Source organism: Mastomys coucha, unplaced genomic scaffold, assembly GCF_008632895.1.
Source record: "Mastomys coucha isolate ucsf_1 unplaced genomic scaffold, UCSF_Mcou_1 pScaffold20, whole genome shotgun sequence".
Lineage (NCBI taxonomy): Eukaryota > Metazoa > Chordata > Mammalia > Rodentia > Muridae > Mastomys > Mastomys coucha.
In genome coordinates, this window is record NW_022196903.1 from 41,665,472 (window position 1) to 41,684,179 (window position 18,708).

General features: G+C 39.2%; 1 protein-coding gene and 1 long non-coding RNA gene across 2 annotated transcripts in view; one reads left to right on the forward strand and one right to left on the reverse strand.

Moving 5' to 3' along the window:
• The window catches only part of Cntnap2 (contactin associated protein 2), a 2,139,844-nt gene that overhangs the window by 1,718,547 nt on the left and 402,589 nt on the right, over window positions 1-18,708 (forward strand). The gene's annotated exons all lie outside the window — the stretch shown is intronic.
• LOC116098835 lies at window positions 994-8,328 on the reverse strand. The gene is made up of 2 exons (XR_004121965.1): window positions 8,283-8,328; window positions 994-1,076 (listed from the first exon to the last, which is right to left on the reverse strand). It is a non-coding gene; the product is annotated as an uncharacterized LOC116098835 (long non-coding RNA).

An 18,708-nucleotide genomic window follows, 5' to 3' on the forward strand; every position in this document is an offset into this window, starting at 1 on the left:
GTTTGTGGGTTCATTTCTGGGTCTTCAATTCTATTCCATTGATCTACCTGCCTGTCATTGTACCAATAGCATGCAGTTTTTATCACAATTGCTCTGTAGTACAGCTTAAGGACCTGGATTGGGATTCCACCAGAGGTTCCTTTATTGTTGAGAATAGTTTTGGCTATCCTGGGTCTTTGAACATATACTTTTTGACTTCTCTGGGCATTTGGCACTCATGTGATACATAGACATATTCACATGAAAAACATTTACATGCATAAAATAAATCTACATTTTAAAAAAATATGGTGTTGTGTCTTAGTACAATACAAGCCCCACCCACCGGCATCATGCTAAGAGGAAGGATTCATGACATTTTTTAAGCCATCTTGTGAATTCATGCCATTGTTTCTGGAGATGAGCCTGCTTTAAGATGTGTCTTAAGGTCTCTTCAGAGCTTCAGAAAAAACAGTTTCACAAATGAACAGCCAGTCTCCCTCTCTGTGTTTCTCCCTTTCCATCTCTCTGAGGAAAGTGAAAACCTTGCACCCCATCTCTCAGCTTGAGAAGCATAGCATCAGCTACCTTCTAGACATGTGTGGTGCTTTGGGCCACACTTCTAGACTAACTTACAGAGAATGAAGTATTTTCTGTGCACTATGTCCAACTGTTTCAGGGATGCAGGTGATTTCCTCATGCCTACTGAGTGTGAACTTTCACTGTGATTGATCTCAACTCGTAGACCCATGTAATCAAAGTGCTAAACCAAATTGGTACCTCTCATTTAGGGCTGCCCTGTGTCTCCTACAGCACTGTGAAATACATAGGCCTTGACAGGGTGGCTGCTGTTGTTTTCTCCTTCAAATACATCCAAATAGAAACCTCCAATCTAAATAAAACTGAAATGTGACTGGTAATAGATGGCTTGCTAGGATAAAAATTGCAGAGAAATTACGCATCTCTCTTAAACCACAGGTTTAACATAGAGAAAAACAAGGGAACCATTTTGAGAGTCAAAACTCAATATCAGAGTAGACATGTTTCCAACTTAGATATGAGCACATCCTCTGAGGTTTCTGGGAAATTTTCATGAACTAAAAAAAAAAGAAAGAAAGAAAAAGGAATCAGTTTTTGAAGGCAGAAATCTTATTCTACTGTATATAGTGTTCATAATTAATTGCAGGAATACAGGATTTGCTGGGTAATTGTTTTGCTCTCAGCCATATGAAGTAAAGATTTACCATATTGCCTCTAGGGATAGAGACTTTAAACAATTAATTAGGAGAAAGTTTGCTACAAAGGCAAGCCTTTTCAATAAACCTAGGCAGAAACAATTAGAGGCACTTGTTACTGGAGACCACTTTCTATCCCCACCAGAAACAGCTCAGGAAAAGGGAGCTGACAGGCAGGACACTGCAGTCACAAGGCACTCTTAAGATGCAAATGTAATTTCTTGCCACTTCAGAGGTAACAGAGTCAAAGATGAGAAAGCAAGAGAGGAAAAGATATCCAAGCCCAGGTCAAGGGCACTATGAGGACAGAGACAAAGACAGTGAGAAAGAAAGAAAGTGGAGGTGGTAGGGTTGGAGCCTCATGACTATGCACATTTGTTCCTTGCAAAAGGCATTATCTATGCCAGAGTAATGGAAAGGCCACACTGCTGCAAGAATTTCACAATCCAGGAGCTCAGCCTGCTGTTCTCTCACTCAGAGAGTTAATGCAGCCCTCCCTGGCTGTATACTGAATCACTACCTATAAAACATTTCCAGTAAGTTCAGTGGGCTGGGCAAGGGGAAGAGGAAAGGCCAGTTTTCCTTGTGAGAAGATCCCCAGGCTGCAGGGAGAGTAGAAAGATTGTTTATCTCCCTTTCACTTTCCTGCCTCAGGGAGGTAGGAGATAAGAAACAGAAAGGTCCCCAGAACAGGATCTGAATCTAAAGGAAGCCTTTGTGTTCAGTCACTCCTTGCTTCTTCCCATTCCTGGCCCCTGTGAGGTGGTTTGCAAATTTATTTCACATCTAGGTTTAGAAAGGTCCGTGTGGTTCCTTTAGAATCCTCTTATCTACCACATTCCATTAGACTTGATGTGAGGATTTGAATGAGAAAGAAAACATCTCTTATGTTCTTGGGGGTGCACAGGTCTAAACATTTACCAGGAAGACATTGAAGATAATCTTTCTGTTTTCAACCTTAGAAATCGTTTCTTGCAGCATTCTATGTACCAAAGATCTTTTGGCTCCATGCCTAACCAGAGGCTCACCAGGATACACACCATCCTCACCCCAATGCCTGTGTTAGAATGCTCCATACTACGAAAGTGTCTCAATTACCCACTTTATCCTCAGTAGGAAAAGCTCTGCTCTCTCAGGGTGGTGGAAGATAATTTGGTAGCATATAGTCATCTCACCTGACTAATTCATTCTAAAGTGTGACAGATGGGGGCCTGAGGAATGCCTAACTAGACAAAGGCAGTCACTGAGAAGCAAGAAATACTGGGGACAAGGAGCCTCCAACTTCTTCATCTGGCTTACTAAATTACCAAGGATAGGCTGGATTTACAATACAGGTTCTAAAATCTCAACATCCTAAGACAATAAATAACTCATGCTACTTGAGTGAGTAGATCCTTCATCTTCGTGGTATTCTCTCCTCAACAGTGACCCTGCTTGCTCTCTTTCAGAGTCAATATAGACATCACTTAAATCTCTTTTGCCCTCATATCGCCATGGTTTAAAACTTACCCATAGGCTCCAATCTAACTCTGAGAGTGACTAAGAAGAGTAGCTTTCCTGTTAGGCCTATAGGAGAAAGCACGTGTACACTCTGTATCCTTCCTGCCACAGCAGTGTCTTCTGACAGTGTATGTGGATCCAAAGCTAGGGAAAGGCAACAGCAGATAAAAGCTTCTCTCCATCTTCCTAACAAGCTGTATTTTGTGATTCTTGAGCTCTTAACACTTTATTCCATCAAATGGAATAAATGGTGACTGAGCAAAGGAGGTTGGCTTTGTACCAGGAAGATGTTTAAAGCACTTATAAGAAAATAGAACATGGATAGGTCATTTCAAAGTCATTTCCACTGCTGGCAGGCATCAGAAGAACAATATAGATAAAGGATGCCTTGGTTAACATCAAATCGTTACAGGTTCACTTTTGTACAAATTAAAGGATGCAGAGAGTTAATGCAGAGGGACCTTGGATCTGCTGGGAAAACTTGGCTTTCTTCCATTCCCTTGACTTCTCACAAGTCAGGTAACCACTTAGCTAGGCTTTAGTGACATAGGACTTTGGAATAGGTACTTCTTATTCAGTTGTTAGTTTGTTCTATGGTTTGGTGGGACCAGTACAAAAGCTCAACCCAATGGCCTCCTTTAAGTTTTATTCAACATTGTTTATACTGAGGGTTGATTCTGGGAGTGAGAGACATAAAGAGTAGCTAGGAAGAGTGTGATCAACCTCACTTTTAGAAGAGGTAAGGTATTTCCTAGTTCTGACTGTGAATTTCTCAAAAATAAAAATCTCTGATATACTTTAATGTCCTCAGCAATAACACCTGCCAAATGCCTAGGAACAACTCAGAAGTTAAAAACATACATCAAGAGAGATATTAAATGCTATAGCTAAGTTTGACCTTGGACCCAGATTCTGACTTTACAACTAGTAGGAACCCAAGTAGAGAAATTTTATAGCCCTAAACTTTGCAACTCCCTTATGGAATTACAGATCCCTAGAACCTACTTTCCTAAGATTCTTTGCTTCCTCATTAGAAGCTCTTAACTCTTTAAGGACTTTTCTTATATAACACTCCTTGCTTCTGGCTTGCCTTACTTCCTGCTACCATCACCATTGAAAGTTGTCTCCTAACTCAGCAAAAGAGAGAGGTTACCTGTGGGCATGTGTTAAAGGATCACATTCCTTCCTTTTCCATTCCTACCTTGTCATTAACTAAGTCTACTACTTGGGCTTTTCCCTATGTGTTTTTTTCTATAATCATAGTCTTCTCAGAATAAACATCGAAGGATTAATACCAGAAGATATCCCAGAATGTATAAATTTGTTTACTAGTAGTAAATCCTGAGAAAATGCTCCAAAGTTTTTCCTTCCATTCCCATTTTCTTACTATAACAATATGGGCACAAATATTCAAGGCACACACATGTCCAAGTGTGAAAGTGCATACACACACACACACACACACACACACACACATATTAAGAATATCTTAAACCAAGAACAAAAAGCCCAGCTTCCTGTGGTAAATGGAGGAGTCTCAGAAGTAAGCCAATGCTGACTTTTCATTTCATAGATGAGTGAAATAGATTGCATGAGGTTCAGTGACTGGTCCAGAATCTCACACATGGTGTATAGTAAAACACACGTACAGATAACTTGATATTAACCCATGGCTGGGATAAATGGTAGGTAGGGCCTATGAGGAGGCTTAGACTGATACTCTGAGCTTTTCTCTCACCTATGAATTTCTGAGTTATAGCATCATGTGGTGTGAGTCCTAACCAAATCTACCTGCTATGATCTCAACCTATCTGAAAACCTTAGTATACAGTCCATAGCCATGCAAGTCAGAGCACAGGGGCGTAAAAGCTTCTCCTTTTCCCTTTGCTTCCATTTCTAGCAAAGACTTTGTTTGTTTTTAGCTTTTATTTTTTTTTTAACCTGTGTCTTGCTTAATGTCCCAGTCTCCTCTACTATTACCATTGGCTGCTTGCAAGTGTAGAGCTGGCAAGACTCTAGGAAGGACCCAAGACAGTGAAATTTTCAAGCTCACAACCTAGACTCATTTCCCATTAAAGAAAAAGCCCCAGGATGCAACTGAGGTCAGGTCCAATTAACAAAGTCAGCAATTTGTTAAGTGGAAGAAAGCCTTTGTTTATATCTTCCAGCCTCTTTGGTGAGTTTCAAAAATTAGAAATGATGGGCCATTACCCTGGGAGGACTCAGTGCTTTAATATTATTTGATCATTCCACTTCAGCATCAGCTGAAAATTCACTGTTGAAATGGAAAGCAAAATGATTACAATTGGAAAAAAAAAAGAGTATTTTGTAGCTATATGGTGGGTGTGTGGGTGTGAATATGTATGAAGATGTACATTTGTGAATGCATAACTGATTTTCTGGTTCATGGTTTCAAATGCTGCCTATATTTGAAAGAGTGTCATCCCGTGAGGTAATCAGTGTGAGGAATGGTTTCCAGGCAGGGCTTTGCTGATGAATCCTATGACATCTTATTCTCTTCTTGTATCTTTTTCAGAACTGGATACTCTCTACAAAAATGAGAGCATTCCCACATACAAGGAAGAATTTATTTTCCATGACTTGGATCCCCCTGGTCAGATTCCTTTGCTGAACTTTTCTCACAGATCTCACTATTCACAAAAGAGAACAAGGCTTTACCTATTGATTTCATAACTTCTGCTGTGGGACACTCTGGGAATTGAGAAAAGCAGTAGATAAAGATTTTAGCCTATTCCAGATTGTACTCCAGGAACTGAATCCTACCCATGACCTTTACAGGGGGCAGGGGGGAATGACACATGACCCCTGGGATCAGTTACCTACAGAGCAAACTTTCTTCCAAAGCCCAGGAGGCAAGGCTGGGAGTTTGGATTCCTAGTGGGAAACTAAGTGTAAGAGCTCGGAAACATTATAGAAGGGTGTTCTGCATCTTTTAAAAATTACTTCATAATTTCATACGTGTAGCTGATTAATTTTTGATCATTTTCATTCCCCCATTACCTTGACTAAGGCTATGTATGAGCAGGCTATAAACTCTGATCCAGATTTGGAGCAGAGCTTGAGATGCTCCAAGGAGTGGTTGCCCTGGTCACTAATGGGCCATGCTTAGAACAACAATATTCAAGGCAGCATGAGGAAGACATGCTTTGGAATCAAGCACTCCTCGAATCAGATCTCAGCTCCCTCTAGGCACCTACACCTTTGAATAAGCTCTTATCCTCTCTGGCCTTCTACTTGCCACATTCAGCCTTTCCTCCACTAGAGATGAGAAAACCAGAACTCTATCACTAGTTTTTTTTCTTAGAGTCCCAGGCTCCTCTACTATTCCAAACAGCCCAATTAGTAACACTGATAGTTGAGACTCTCAAAGCACTAGTGACCTGCACTTCCAACCCTTATGTTATCAGTTCATTGTGTAGAGAACAGCTCAGAAAACAAAAGCCTGTCTTGCTACCCCTTATTCTCTAGTGTCTATCTTCCACTCTTATGCATTAGTAACGTTTTCTGTTACTGTGATAAAATACCCTGACAAAGGCAACCTAATGAAGAAAGTTTGGCTCACAGTTCAAGGGTACAGACATGGCAGCAGGAGGTTGATGTGGTTAGTTACATAATTCCTCAAGAGGTAGGGTGATGTTAGTCCTCTGCTGCCTTCTCCTTTTATTAACTCTAGGAGCCTAGCCCATGGAATTTAGGGTCCCACAGTTAAGGTGCTTCAGTTAACTTAATATCTAAATAACTTCTCACATGCTTGCAAAGAGGCTTCTCTCCTAGGTGGTTCTAAATATAGTCTAGCTATCAATACTTCCAACCATTCCACCTTGACTCTGTGCCTATTCTTAGAGAAGCCTCGCCTTGTATGATGTGTATGAGCATCGCCGGCTAGTCTTTTCAACATGGAAGTATAAGGACAATGAATGGAGCTCAGAAACATTGGCTGAGCCTCAGGGCTGTGCTATCTGTGCACACAGCCTCTCCTTTTCTTCTCCTTCACTGTCTCCTACTTGTCCCCCTCTTTGCTTGGCATCCTCTGTGTCTGCCCCTCAGAGGATCTGGAGGATCCTATAGAATACAGTGTGAACCCAAAGAGTAGTCACAAACAGCTGCCTCTCATCTAGCTTGGGGCTCAGCAAACACTTTCCCTAAAGGACCAAGAGGACATTGTGTAGTTTTTGTGGGCCAGTGATCTCTGTCAGAAATCCTCAGTTCTGTCACTCAAAAGTTGCCATTGGCAATGTGTAAACCAAGCAGCATAGCTGGATGCCAATAGCATTTTATTGATACAAACAGGTAACAGATTGAATCTGTCTCAAAGGTCATAGTTCGCTAACATTGGATCTGCATGTTTGAAAACTGAGATCTGTGCGTTGGTTTAAAAATGTATTGAATTGTGTCAATGTTCTTTTTTCTGTTTTAATGCGTATTTTATGTTTTAATGCAGTTTTTAAACCCAGTTATAGCAACTACCACTCATTGCTATACTTTGAATAAGAATGTGCCCTTTATGTGAGCTATATCGCTATCTTCCTCCACACACAACTATTTTTATTGGATATTTTATTTATTTACATTTCAAATGTAATCCCCTTTCCCGGTTTCCCCTCTGGAAACCCCCTATTCCATCTTCCTTCCCTCTGCTTCTATGAGGGTGCTCCCCCACTTACCTACCCACCCACCCACTCCCACCTTCCCACCCTGACATTCTCCTACATTGATCAAGCTTTCCTCGGATCAAGGGCCTCTTTTCCCATTGATATCCAACAAGGCCATCCTCTGCTACATATGCGGCTGGAGCACACAGGGCACAGGAATCGTGGAGCAGCTGGGGACAGGATACTTCCAGTCTCCATCTGAGTCCCAGAGCTAAGGCTGTCCCACAGGCCTCTGTGCCCAAACCCCACCAGAATAGAGCTGGTCTCCCAGGGGTGCTGTCACTCCTAAGCCCAGAGGTGAGATCATCACACATTGGTATTTCAACCTGCATCCATGCAGTATCACACATATACTCAGCATCTATACAAGGCAATATATATATAAAAAAAGCATCACCTATATTTCTTGCCTCAGGATGACTGAAAGGAAGGTCTCAATGGCAATGTAGCCATAAGTCAGACATGGTGAAACATACATTATACTACAACACTTATAGAACAGGAGGATAGTATGTTCAGTGCTACTTAGCAAGATCCTGCCTCAAAACAGAATCAAACAAAGCAAAAACCACATAAATACTCTAGATAAAATGTTAAGTTAACTTGGCAACATAAGGCTTTTCCACTTAGTATCCAGAGAACGTTTCCAAAGCTTTCAATTAATTATCTTATGTTTTGTCTTACAACCATCTGATGTTTTCCATCACATTTATGATGCAAACCTCCAAACACATCACAAGGATTTGCATGACCAGACCTGTCCCCCAGTCATGCTTCATCCCTCCATTCTAGTTCATAGTCATCTCGTAACTCCAATATGCTGTTCTTGTGGCCACTTCCAGAACTTTTACTTGTCTAGTTTCCTCTTCCTGAAATTTACTGGCATAGGCCTCACCTTCATCTCATGGTGAAGTTTTCAGTGTTGATCTCAAAGGTCTTTCTCCATCCACTTTACTAGAACAGTCCTCATCACCACCTGTCGTATTTTCTTCACAGATTTATCTCTGTAAGACACAACACAGTTCTGACATCAGCTGTCCAAGTCAGTATGGTCTTCACAAAAGCAGGTTCCCAATACCATCTATATGCTTCATGGTCTGGCCAGCTATATAAATTTGGAGATTCCTATACTCTCTTCAGGCTCATAATTCATTAAAATGACTCACATAATTCAGGAATATACAATATTCATATTTACATTATGAGAAACACAAATCTAGGCTTATCAAGAAGAAAAGATGTATAGAGTGATTTTGTGAGAATCTAATGCACAGCTTCCATATTTTCTTCACTTGGAGTGAGGGTGTGTCATTCTCCTGCCACATCAGTGTGCATCAAAAGCCAACAAACAAAAAATTCATCCAGCTTGAGTTTTTCAGTGATATCATCATATATAACATGAGTGTCTATAGCATTGTCTGTGTGGCACAAATTCAACTTCCAAGGGTCCAGTCCCAGGAATCTAGAGCAAAGACTAGGCATACTGTTTCTTCTACATCTATCTCTTCATGTGCTTACATTTTCACTCCCATTCCCCGTCAGCAAAAGTTGCTGGACTCCTTAGGCAAAGGTAAAAATCTCTGAGCCAAGGATGATTTCTGCCACATTGAAGCACTCCAATGCATCCATTAGATGAATACAAATGGTTAACTAACCACAAGTGATTTAAATAGACACTGGATTAACAGTGGAGGCCATGCAGCCAGGTACTGTGTGATAAATTGCACAAATCTGGCACCGACAATTCTTGTTCCAAGGGTACAAGAGAGGGGCATTTGATTTATATGCAAAACTATTTTTAACTTCCACAAGCTTTTTGCGCATTTATTCATCTTAACTAAATGAAAACTTTTATTCTTTTGTACTCTGGAAATCCCTTGAATCTGATGATTATCTTCAAATTAAAGATTAAAACAAAACTCTTTGGCTAAGTTTTTATACTTTCTCTGGCAATTCTAAATTAAGATGCACATGAAATATTGAATTTATAGAACCCATTGTTTAATCTAAATTAGATTAACCCTCTTGGCCCCTCACAGATCCAAGTGAGCATTCCATGCTTTTGTTTATCCATGACTCAAGGTTATTACTGACAAAATTACAATTAGTCAGTACTTCAAACCTATTGTTTAGGTGCAAAGCTGTGAGCTATAAACCACCTCACTCTGGTGTAATTAAAACTATGTTCCAGTTCACCTACTTTAAGATGCCTACTTGGCTCTATATAAAGCATCCTTTCACAGTCCTAACTACATGCAGTCCTCAGAATCTTGAAACTTTATGGAAACAAACTTTATAGCTCTCCATAAAGTTTTCTGAGAGTTCTTTAGTAGTAATCTTATCATCATCAAGATTAGAAATAAAATATAATAAGTCACAGGAACAGTGGAGAACTTTTATAGTTACAGCTCTCCAAAGGCTGAACAAAGAGAAACATCAGTTCATTGGGGACTAGCCTGGGCTATATAGCAAGGCTCTACTCTGAAAGAGAAATATCATTAAATCATAAGATATTTACTATGTTCTTTAAAATAAAACCTGATTCAAAATTCAGAAAATCTATACACATAAGAAATAATGCATTTACACTTGTACCCATCAACTGCCATGACAAACTGCTATTAAGAATGAATGTTTAGGGAGCAAAGAGATGGCTCATCAATTAGGAGCTCTGGCCACTTTCCTAAAGGTCTAGAGTTCAATATTCATTGCCCATATGGCAGCTTGTGACCTCCCTTAATTGTAGTTCCAGGGGATCAGACTCTCTCTCCTGGCCACATATATATGAGGCATACAAACTCATGCAGACAAAACAAAATGAAAAAAAATTTAAAGAATGAATATTCAGTCCCAAAGTAAGAATAAAGAAAACTCCTATTATACTCACTAATTTTCCAGTTATTAAAAATTTTAAATTTAAAGTAAGTGAATACCTGCAGAGTGCTGCTTGCAGAGTGCGGTACTAAACCAAAACAATATTCTCTCAGTCCCTAAGTGTGACTAGAAAAGGAGCCAACCAAAGAAGGACCATTGAGTTTGGATGAAGAAATGTCCTCTTCCCATGAAGACTCTAGCCCTGTCTCTTCCATGCAGGGTTTTCTGAACTCACTCGGAAAGAAGACAATGAAGAGGCTCAACAGTGTTTTCTGTAATCCCCTTGTCTAATGCACTGAGTATTCCTTAATCCAATTTTAGTAGATTACTCTAATCAAATGTTATGGTATTTAAACCTGTAGGAATTTATTTTATTATGCTGAATTGGATGCAAATTTAAGAGTTGTACTTAAAATATGGCCTTTAATTTAATGGAAATAAGATATATGTATCTGTTCTGGGTTTTGTCTTGTTTTTCCGGTGATATTCTGAGAGAGGAAGATAATGAGTTTGAGAAACCATGATGTGCTATGTGATAGCTCCGTTTTCCTCTTTTGGTTTGGCCAAAGATATAAAGTTAGCCTGAGAAGTCTTTACCTAAAACAAAAGGAAAAGAAAAAAGAAGGGAGGAAATAAATATTTGAAAAATACTGTGTGTTATTATATAACATCTAGAAACTGAATCTGTGAGAAAAAAAAACATGCATGTTAAAGCTTGAAACAGTCATGGATCATGGATCTTTATTACTTAAATGAATTTCTTCTTTATTTATACACTTTAAAGTGACAGAAATTTCCTCTTAACTCTTCACATTACATAAGGAAAATCCATCTCTCATTGTTTAAATATTGTGACCAGTTAGATGTACTGAAATTACGTTTGTGTCTTCATGACAAAAAAAAAAAAAAAAAAACAAATTAAAAAGTGGGACAATTTGGTTGACTTGTGCTGATGATCCCAACAAGAAACTATTTGAATTTTTTGTGTCAGCAAGAAATTAAGCCAAACTTCAAGGTGGCTTCCATAATAAAGCTGATGTTAATGCTACTCTTTTGGGGTGTGGAAGACAAGAAACCAGAATCTCACATTTGACTTTCAGTGGTCAAATTACATCTGACACTTGCCATTCTTTTTTTTTTTTTTAAAGATTTATTTATTTTATGTGTATGAGTACACTATAGCTGTATAGATGGCCGTGAGCCATCATGTGGCTGCTGGGAATTGAACTCAGGACCTCTGCTCACTCCGGCCCTGCTCGCTCTGGTGTAATACACTGTAGCTGTCTCTAGACGCACCAGAAGAAGGCGTCAGATCTCATTATGGATGGTTGTGAGCCACCATGTGGTTGCTGGGATCAGAACTAAGGACCTCGGAAGAGCAGACAGTGCTCTTACCCGCTGAGCCATCTCACCAGCCCGACACTTGCCATTCTTGCTGGGTGCAAGACTTAATATGATTCAACAGGTTAGGGAGCTATACAACAATTAATTTTTGGAAGCCTAACAAAAGACAAACAATTATGAACATCAATTCCTACAAGAGTCTATGTTAAAAAAAGTACCTAGCCCATATTGCTGTGGACCACACAACTTTAGTAGCCATGCCTCTCCCAAGCTTCTTCCTTTTCCACCCTAGCACACAAGGAAAATGTATTAGGGAACCAGGAAAATGTGAATTTCCTTTATTTTTAGGAGAAACTCATTTGGTTTTAGGAGAAACTCACATCCTTCCTTTTGGTACCATTACACACACACATACACACACACTGACCTTCAAAGTTTAGTATTCATACTTCTTCTTGTGACACTCCTCTCAATCATAAGCCTATTTTGTCAAAGCAACCACTATTGAGGGCTTAAAAAAGATGGAGATTAGTGTCATTAGATATGAAGAAAAAGGCAAATGAGATAGAAATTTGAACTTTTCTGTCCTGTGGCCAGTGGCAACAATGGCTGTTAGAGGTAGATAACTAACCATCACTGAACTCTATGAAATCCCTGTGAACCACAAGATCTTAATCTATAACAGGCTTAAATCTAGAATTTGGGACTTTGTTTCAAATGGGGAATCACTTTCTCATTTAAAAGCTAAAACATTGAATTGGTGATGAGCTGATCTTTCATTTAGAACAGATTTAGGTATGTATACAAGAGAACTCCGTAACAAGTTTGAATCTGTGGCCTTTTGAGTGGCATTTGCAAACCTTATATATTACACTGAAAGCCTTTAAGAAGTGAAGAGAGAGCTCTCCTCTCTGCAATCTGCTCCTCATTGTGGATAAGGCAGGGCACAGAGAACCCATAACTTCCCCATTTTTGCTGGTTATGGCTCTTAAGCATTGTTCCTAAGAAGAATTTTCCATGATGATGAGGCTTAATAGTTAATGAAGATTTTTCAACTGGAGTTGATTAAGGGAAGCAAACTTGAGTGACCTTTAGGTCACCTCTGATTAGGTCATGAGAGTTCTTATCATATGTATGACAGAGATCTCACAGATGATAATGGACCATGGGTCTATGAAAGAGTATGTGCTTAATCCATGAGAAGTCTTGGGTTCAGTTACCAGAGTGTCCTTCCCTGGAGATCATAATAGAGTTGAAAACTTCCTACTGCATAGTGACACTATGGCTATCCTAGCATGGAAGGTCAGAGCATAATCCTAATGTTTATAGTGATACTAGAGTCAGCAAATTGATTGTACTACCAGCTATATGAAAATATAGGATATAGAGTTTTAAAAGGTATATAATCTTTAATAACAAGTATGTTGTTGGCTTATATATTTACTCTATTCTGCTCTTTATTGTTTTAGAATGTATCTTGTGCTTATATAAGGCTCACTGTAGAGCAATATGACCTGTTACACCAGTAGCAGCTGACATAACTCAATCTAAGAAGCCAAAGTGAATAAATGTCCACTAGTTACATATTAGTCATAGATAATTGTAAGCCGCCTTTCCAGTCCAGCTGGACATAAAGAAGAGGCAAACAACGAGCTCTTCCCCATGCAGTTTTATTAGGATCCTTGTAATCTTGCTTGTTACATCTTACTTATTTCTACTTACATTTTATTAGTTACATCTTGTTAGTTATATCTTACTTATTACTATTTCTACTTACTCCTATTCCTATTCTTAGTTCTATTCCTATATCTTACTTCTATCCTTACATACTTACTCCTATCTATCATACTTCCTCTTCTATATCCCATACTTTCTCTTCTACCCCATCACCAGCCCTAATTCTACATACTTACTTACTATCTCTACATACTTACTCTTCTAAATCTACATCTTACCTCTAATCCATCGCCAGCCCTAATTCAACATACTTACTCCTATCTCCACATACTTACTCTCTCCAGTCTCTCTCCAGCCCCTAGCCCTTGTGGGTTAAATACTTTCCCTGGTCCCAATCAGCATCAGCTACGTGGCAAAGCATAATAGGCTGCGGGAAATCATGCCAGCTTGCATCACAAACTGGAGGCACTCAGCTTCTCCAACTAAGGGCTTGATTATCAATGCTCTCTGCTCTGGCCGGAAACCAGGTGTTTAAAATATATGTATATAGGGTGGCAGCTGCAGCTCCCCACAGATAATAATTTCTAAATATTAATATAGTGTTTTGAGGTAAGTAATAACAGACAGTTGTTCAGAAAAAGAAAATGTTTCTAAAGACAAGTTCAAGCTAGTTGAGGAAATGCTGGAATGGAAGAAGTAGGGACCTAAGTCTTTGTTCCCCAGACACAGTCCCAGGTCCTCTGGTTTCTTAGGTCTGTTGTTTGCTTGTAGATATGACATGCTATAACAAAAAGGCACAAGGCAAAACCAGAAAATGGAAACAGTCAAACAATGGCAATATTTAGGAGAGGGCCAAGTCCAAAGGAAAGTAGAAACAAATTTCTAAGACCTTCTGTGATTTGAGTTAGATTAAAGCATGTTTTAATTTTCCCAGCAGGGAATTGTGAACTTTCCTCCAAAGAAACTCACCAGGGACTCAAAACTCTGAGACTGTTTTAGAGGTAGGGGCAACACTGGTCCTGATAGCATACCTATCATGCACTCAAATCTTCTAGAGGTAAACACCAGCTTTATTGTTTGTGTAAACATTTTGGACCCCACAAAGAACAATTCTTACTCATCATTTAGGTCTCCTGAAATCCACATTCCAGGTTTAGTCATGAGCAGCTTTTCAGCACAGGAAGTTGCCACTCCCTATCCAAACCTTCTGCACATTTAGGACCTATGTTTTTCCCATCCCTTTGGTGAGAATCTTTTCCTATCTTCCTATCTAAGACTTCATTAATCTACATGTTCCACTTTGCATGTTAACTTTCCCACCATTTAAACAAGTCTTATCTAGAATCTTAAAACCAGGGCCAAAACCAAAAGCAAAAAACAAAACAAAACAAACCTTGTAAATGTAAATGCCATTTTTTATTTCCCCAGATGAAGGGATGAGATGAAAACTGTACCCAAAATACATGGCTTGGGCTGAGTTCAGAGCATTTCTATTTAACTATCTCTAGGCCTAGACCTGGAAGCTTCGAGCCTCCATGCAATCTAATCTTCTACAAGTCTGTACCCTAAAGGCTTCAGATTCCAGCCTCATCTACTAACCTAAGTCTAGAATGTCTCAGCATCAGAGACTACTGAATAAACTCACCTTTTCTAGCTCTTTCTGAATTCTTGATAGCTGGTTCAACTTAGCTATTCTGGCTCAAATTCCTCTCCAAGCAAATTGATGCAAACTGTCTTCTCTCAGCTTCTAACTGAACTCTGCTTGGAAAGACTGACTGAACTCCACAGACTGAACTGCTCTGAACTAAACTCAACTCAACTGAATCATCTCTCCCTCTATGCTCTTTAAGTAGCCTTTCTTTTCTGTTCTCACGAGAGTTGGGCATATTCTATCTCTGATTCATTTTATCAAATCTTTTTCCTATTCATCACTTTGTTTGCCCCTCAAATAGATGTCATTGTTTGGAATGAAAACACACACACACACACACACACACACTAAAGATATGTCTCAAGTCCAGTCAGAGAGATCAAAGGTGTATGGCATGTCTGCATTCCCACTGGATCATATCTGTGAATGTGGATCATTGCCAGAGCAACCATGTTGCTGGATTAAAGTTTCTCTACAAAAACCTGGTCCTATTTTCTCCAAAGCAATCATCTCTATCTTGCAGCCTGGAACTCCTGCTGTATCCACTGCTGGATTGGACCAGATACATAGTTTGCAAAGCCAGGTAAATATGAGTATGAAGGATGGTTCCATTTTAAAAATATAAATTAAAAAAAAAAAAGCAAAAACAAAAAACAGCTGAGCACTCAACAAAATGTAAAAACCCTTTTAAGCAAACACCAGCCACACCTTCATGTGGTTACATGCTGATAAAGGTCAACTTTAGACCCTGGATATTTGGGGCATGGCAGACCTATTTGAGGTGGTCTTATAATTTTTCTTCTTCAGTTGACTTGAACTGAAAGGAACATTTTCATGGTAGAAATCAAATCATATGTGAGAAAATATAAATACTAACAAGCCATATTGCATTTTTTTAATGTTTTCTAAATTTGTCAGATCAAAAAAATTTCCTGCGGTCCTTATCAATTCCAGCCTCCTCCCCCGCCCCCGAGCTTTTGCTTCATATTAACATAATGGAGCTGAAAATTTTATTCTTAAGAAGCTGATGGAAGAGTTTTGTGACCAGGAAATTGTAGAAACTTTAGTTAAGCACTCAACATTCAGGGGCATACAGACCTGAGCTCAAATTCTCCATTTGTAAGCAGTGTGACATTAGGACCATTATTTAACTTCACAGAGTTTAATTTCCTCATCTGCAAAATAGAGATAATTACGTTTAGTACAAAAGGTCACTATGGAAATAAAGCAAGGCAAATGTATGTAAGGAGCTTAAAACACTGATTGATGCAGTTAGTTCTCAATGGTGGTAGTTCTAAATATTATACAAAAAGACGAGACCTTCTTTTAAAACTGTCAGTTTTGCAAAACTAGATAAATTGTGCTTCAATATAAACCACCAAAGGCAACCATTATTGCTTATTTCTGTCAAATTAAACTCATTCAGAAACAATGAGTTACAACCTGAAGTGGATTATCAATGGCAAGCATACTTCAAGAAGTTATTATACGTGGCTTGAAAGTCTGGGTCCCCCCTGGTTACATACACTGAAACCTAATCATGAATGCAATGGCGTTGGGAATAGATTTTGGTAGCCTAATCATGAACTCATTCTCCCCGAATGATGTTAGATGTCCTAATGAAGGAGACCTCAGGAGAGATCCTTCACATCTTCCAGCATATAAGTGCAAAGGATGTACCATCAATGAGTCTGAGAGTGGTCCTCATCCACATGACTCTTCAGGGATTTCTCAGCTTGCAGAACCATAAAAACCACATCCCTATTGATCATAAGCCTCCTTCCCAGTTTATCCTCCTTTGTTCTACCAGTCCAAGCAGAGGAAGACAATCATAAATGAGGTATGTGAGAGGCTGCAGATAGAGTCATTAAAAAAGAATGTTGTAATAAAGGAATTTGGTATCTAGATCAAAATAGGATCAATGACAATGTGTATCTCTGAAGAAACCTCATAATCACCTTATTAGAACACTGAGAGGGAAATGAGAATGAGGAGAGGCAATTCCAGGTGGAGAACTTGTGGGTAGGTAGATAACTTAAACTCAGGAATAGTGACTTTCAAAATCACTAGAACAAGGGGTTCCTATAGAAACCACAGGAAGCATGTATAATACTTAATGAGAAAATATAACCTGAACTGGAACCAGAAAAAATGTTACAAATGCTAAGCTGCACTTGCAAACTATGTAGATTTGCAGGCAGTGGAGAATTTGTGAGCCTGAAATAGGAAGGGGTGAGTGAGCAATCTTGGAAGGTTTAATTTAATAAAAATGTTTAGTTCTTCATTTATGCTTAATTGCAAAGATTTATATTCATGCCATTTATCTCTTCCTAATGTGTATTTTAAAAATGAAAGGAACATGGCTAATAGAGAAAAGGAGGGAATTCAATGAAGGGTTCATAATAGGTCCACATCCAACAATGGCAGAGTACAAACACACATTTAAAACTTATTGTTAGATCCTCATAATAGAAACCGTTCTTTAAGATTTTTTGAAAAGTCTCAAGTGTTATGCAAGCTGCCGTAGCTCATTTCCTGATGCTATAACTAAATAAAACAAATTGAGTATTTGTAAAGAATAAATGTGTATCCTATTCTAGGTCCTAAAGGCTAGAATGCTCAAAATAGACTAGTCTTTTTTTTATTAGATATTTTCTTTATTTACATGTCATACGATCTCTTTTCCCAGTTTCCGCTCCAAAAAAAAACAAAAAACAAAAACAAACCACTGTTCCCTCCACCCTCCCCCTGATCACTACCCCACCCTCTCCTGCTTAATGGCCCTGGCATTCCATTACACTGGGGCATAGAACCTTCACAGGGCCAAGGGCCTCTACTCCCATTGATGACCTACTTGGCATTCCTCTACTATACATATGCTGCTGGAGCCATTAGTTCCACCATGTGTACTCTTTGGTTGGTGGTTTAGTCCTTAGGAGCTCTGAGGATACTAGTTAGTTGATATTGTTGGGTCCTTTCTCTAGCTCCTTCACTGGGGACCCTGTACTCAGTTCAATAGGTGGCTGTGAGCCTCTGCTTCTGTTATTAGTCAGGTACTGTCAGAGCCTCTCAGGAGACAGCTATATCAGGCTGGATTGTCCTTCTTTCAGTCTCTGCTCCATAGTTAGTCTCTGCAACTCCTTCCATGGGTATTTTGTTCCCCCTTTTAAGAAGGAATGGAGTATCCACATTTTGGTCTTCCTTCTTCTTGAGTTTCGTGTGGATTGTGGATTGTACTTTGTATATTCCGATCTTCTGGGCTAATATCCACTTATCATAGAGTGCATACCATGTGTGTTCTTTTGTGATTGGGTTACCTCACTCAGGATGATATTCTCCAGATCCATCCATTTCCCTAAGAATTTCATAAATTTATTGTTCTTAATAGCTGAGTAGTGCTCAATTGTGTAGATGTACCACAATTTCTGTATCCACTCCTCTGTTGAGGGACATGTGGGTTGTTTCCAGCTTCTGGCTATTATAAATAAGGCTGCTATGAACATAGTGGAGCATATGTCCTTATTACATGTTGGAGCATCTTCTGGGTATATGCCCAGGAGTGGTATAGCTGGGTCCTCTGGTAGTACTTTATCCAATTTCCAGAGGAACTGCCAAACTGATTTTTAGAGTGGTTGTACCAGCTTGCAACTCCACCAGCAATGAAGGAGTGTTCCTCTTTCTCCACAACCTCTCCAGCATCTGCTGTCACCTGAGTTTTTAATCCTACCCATTCTGACTGGTGTGAGGTGAAATCTCAGGGTTGTTTTGATTTGCA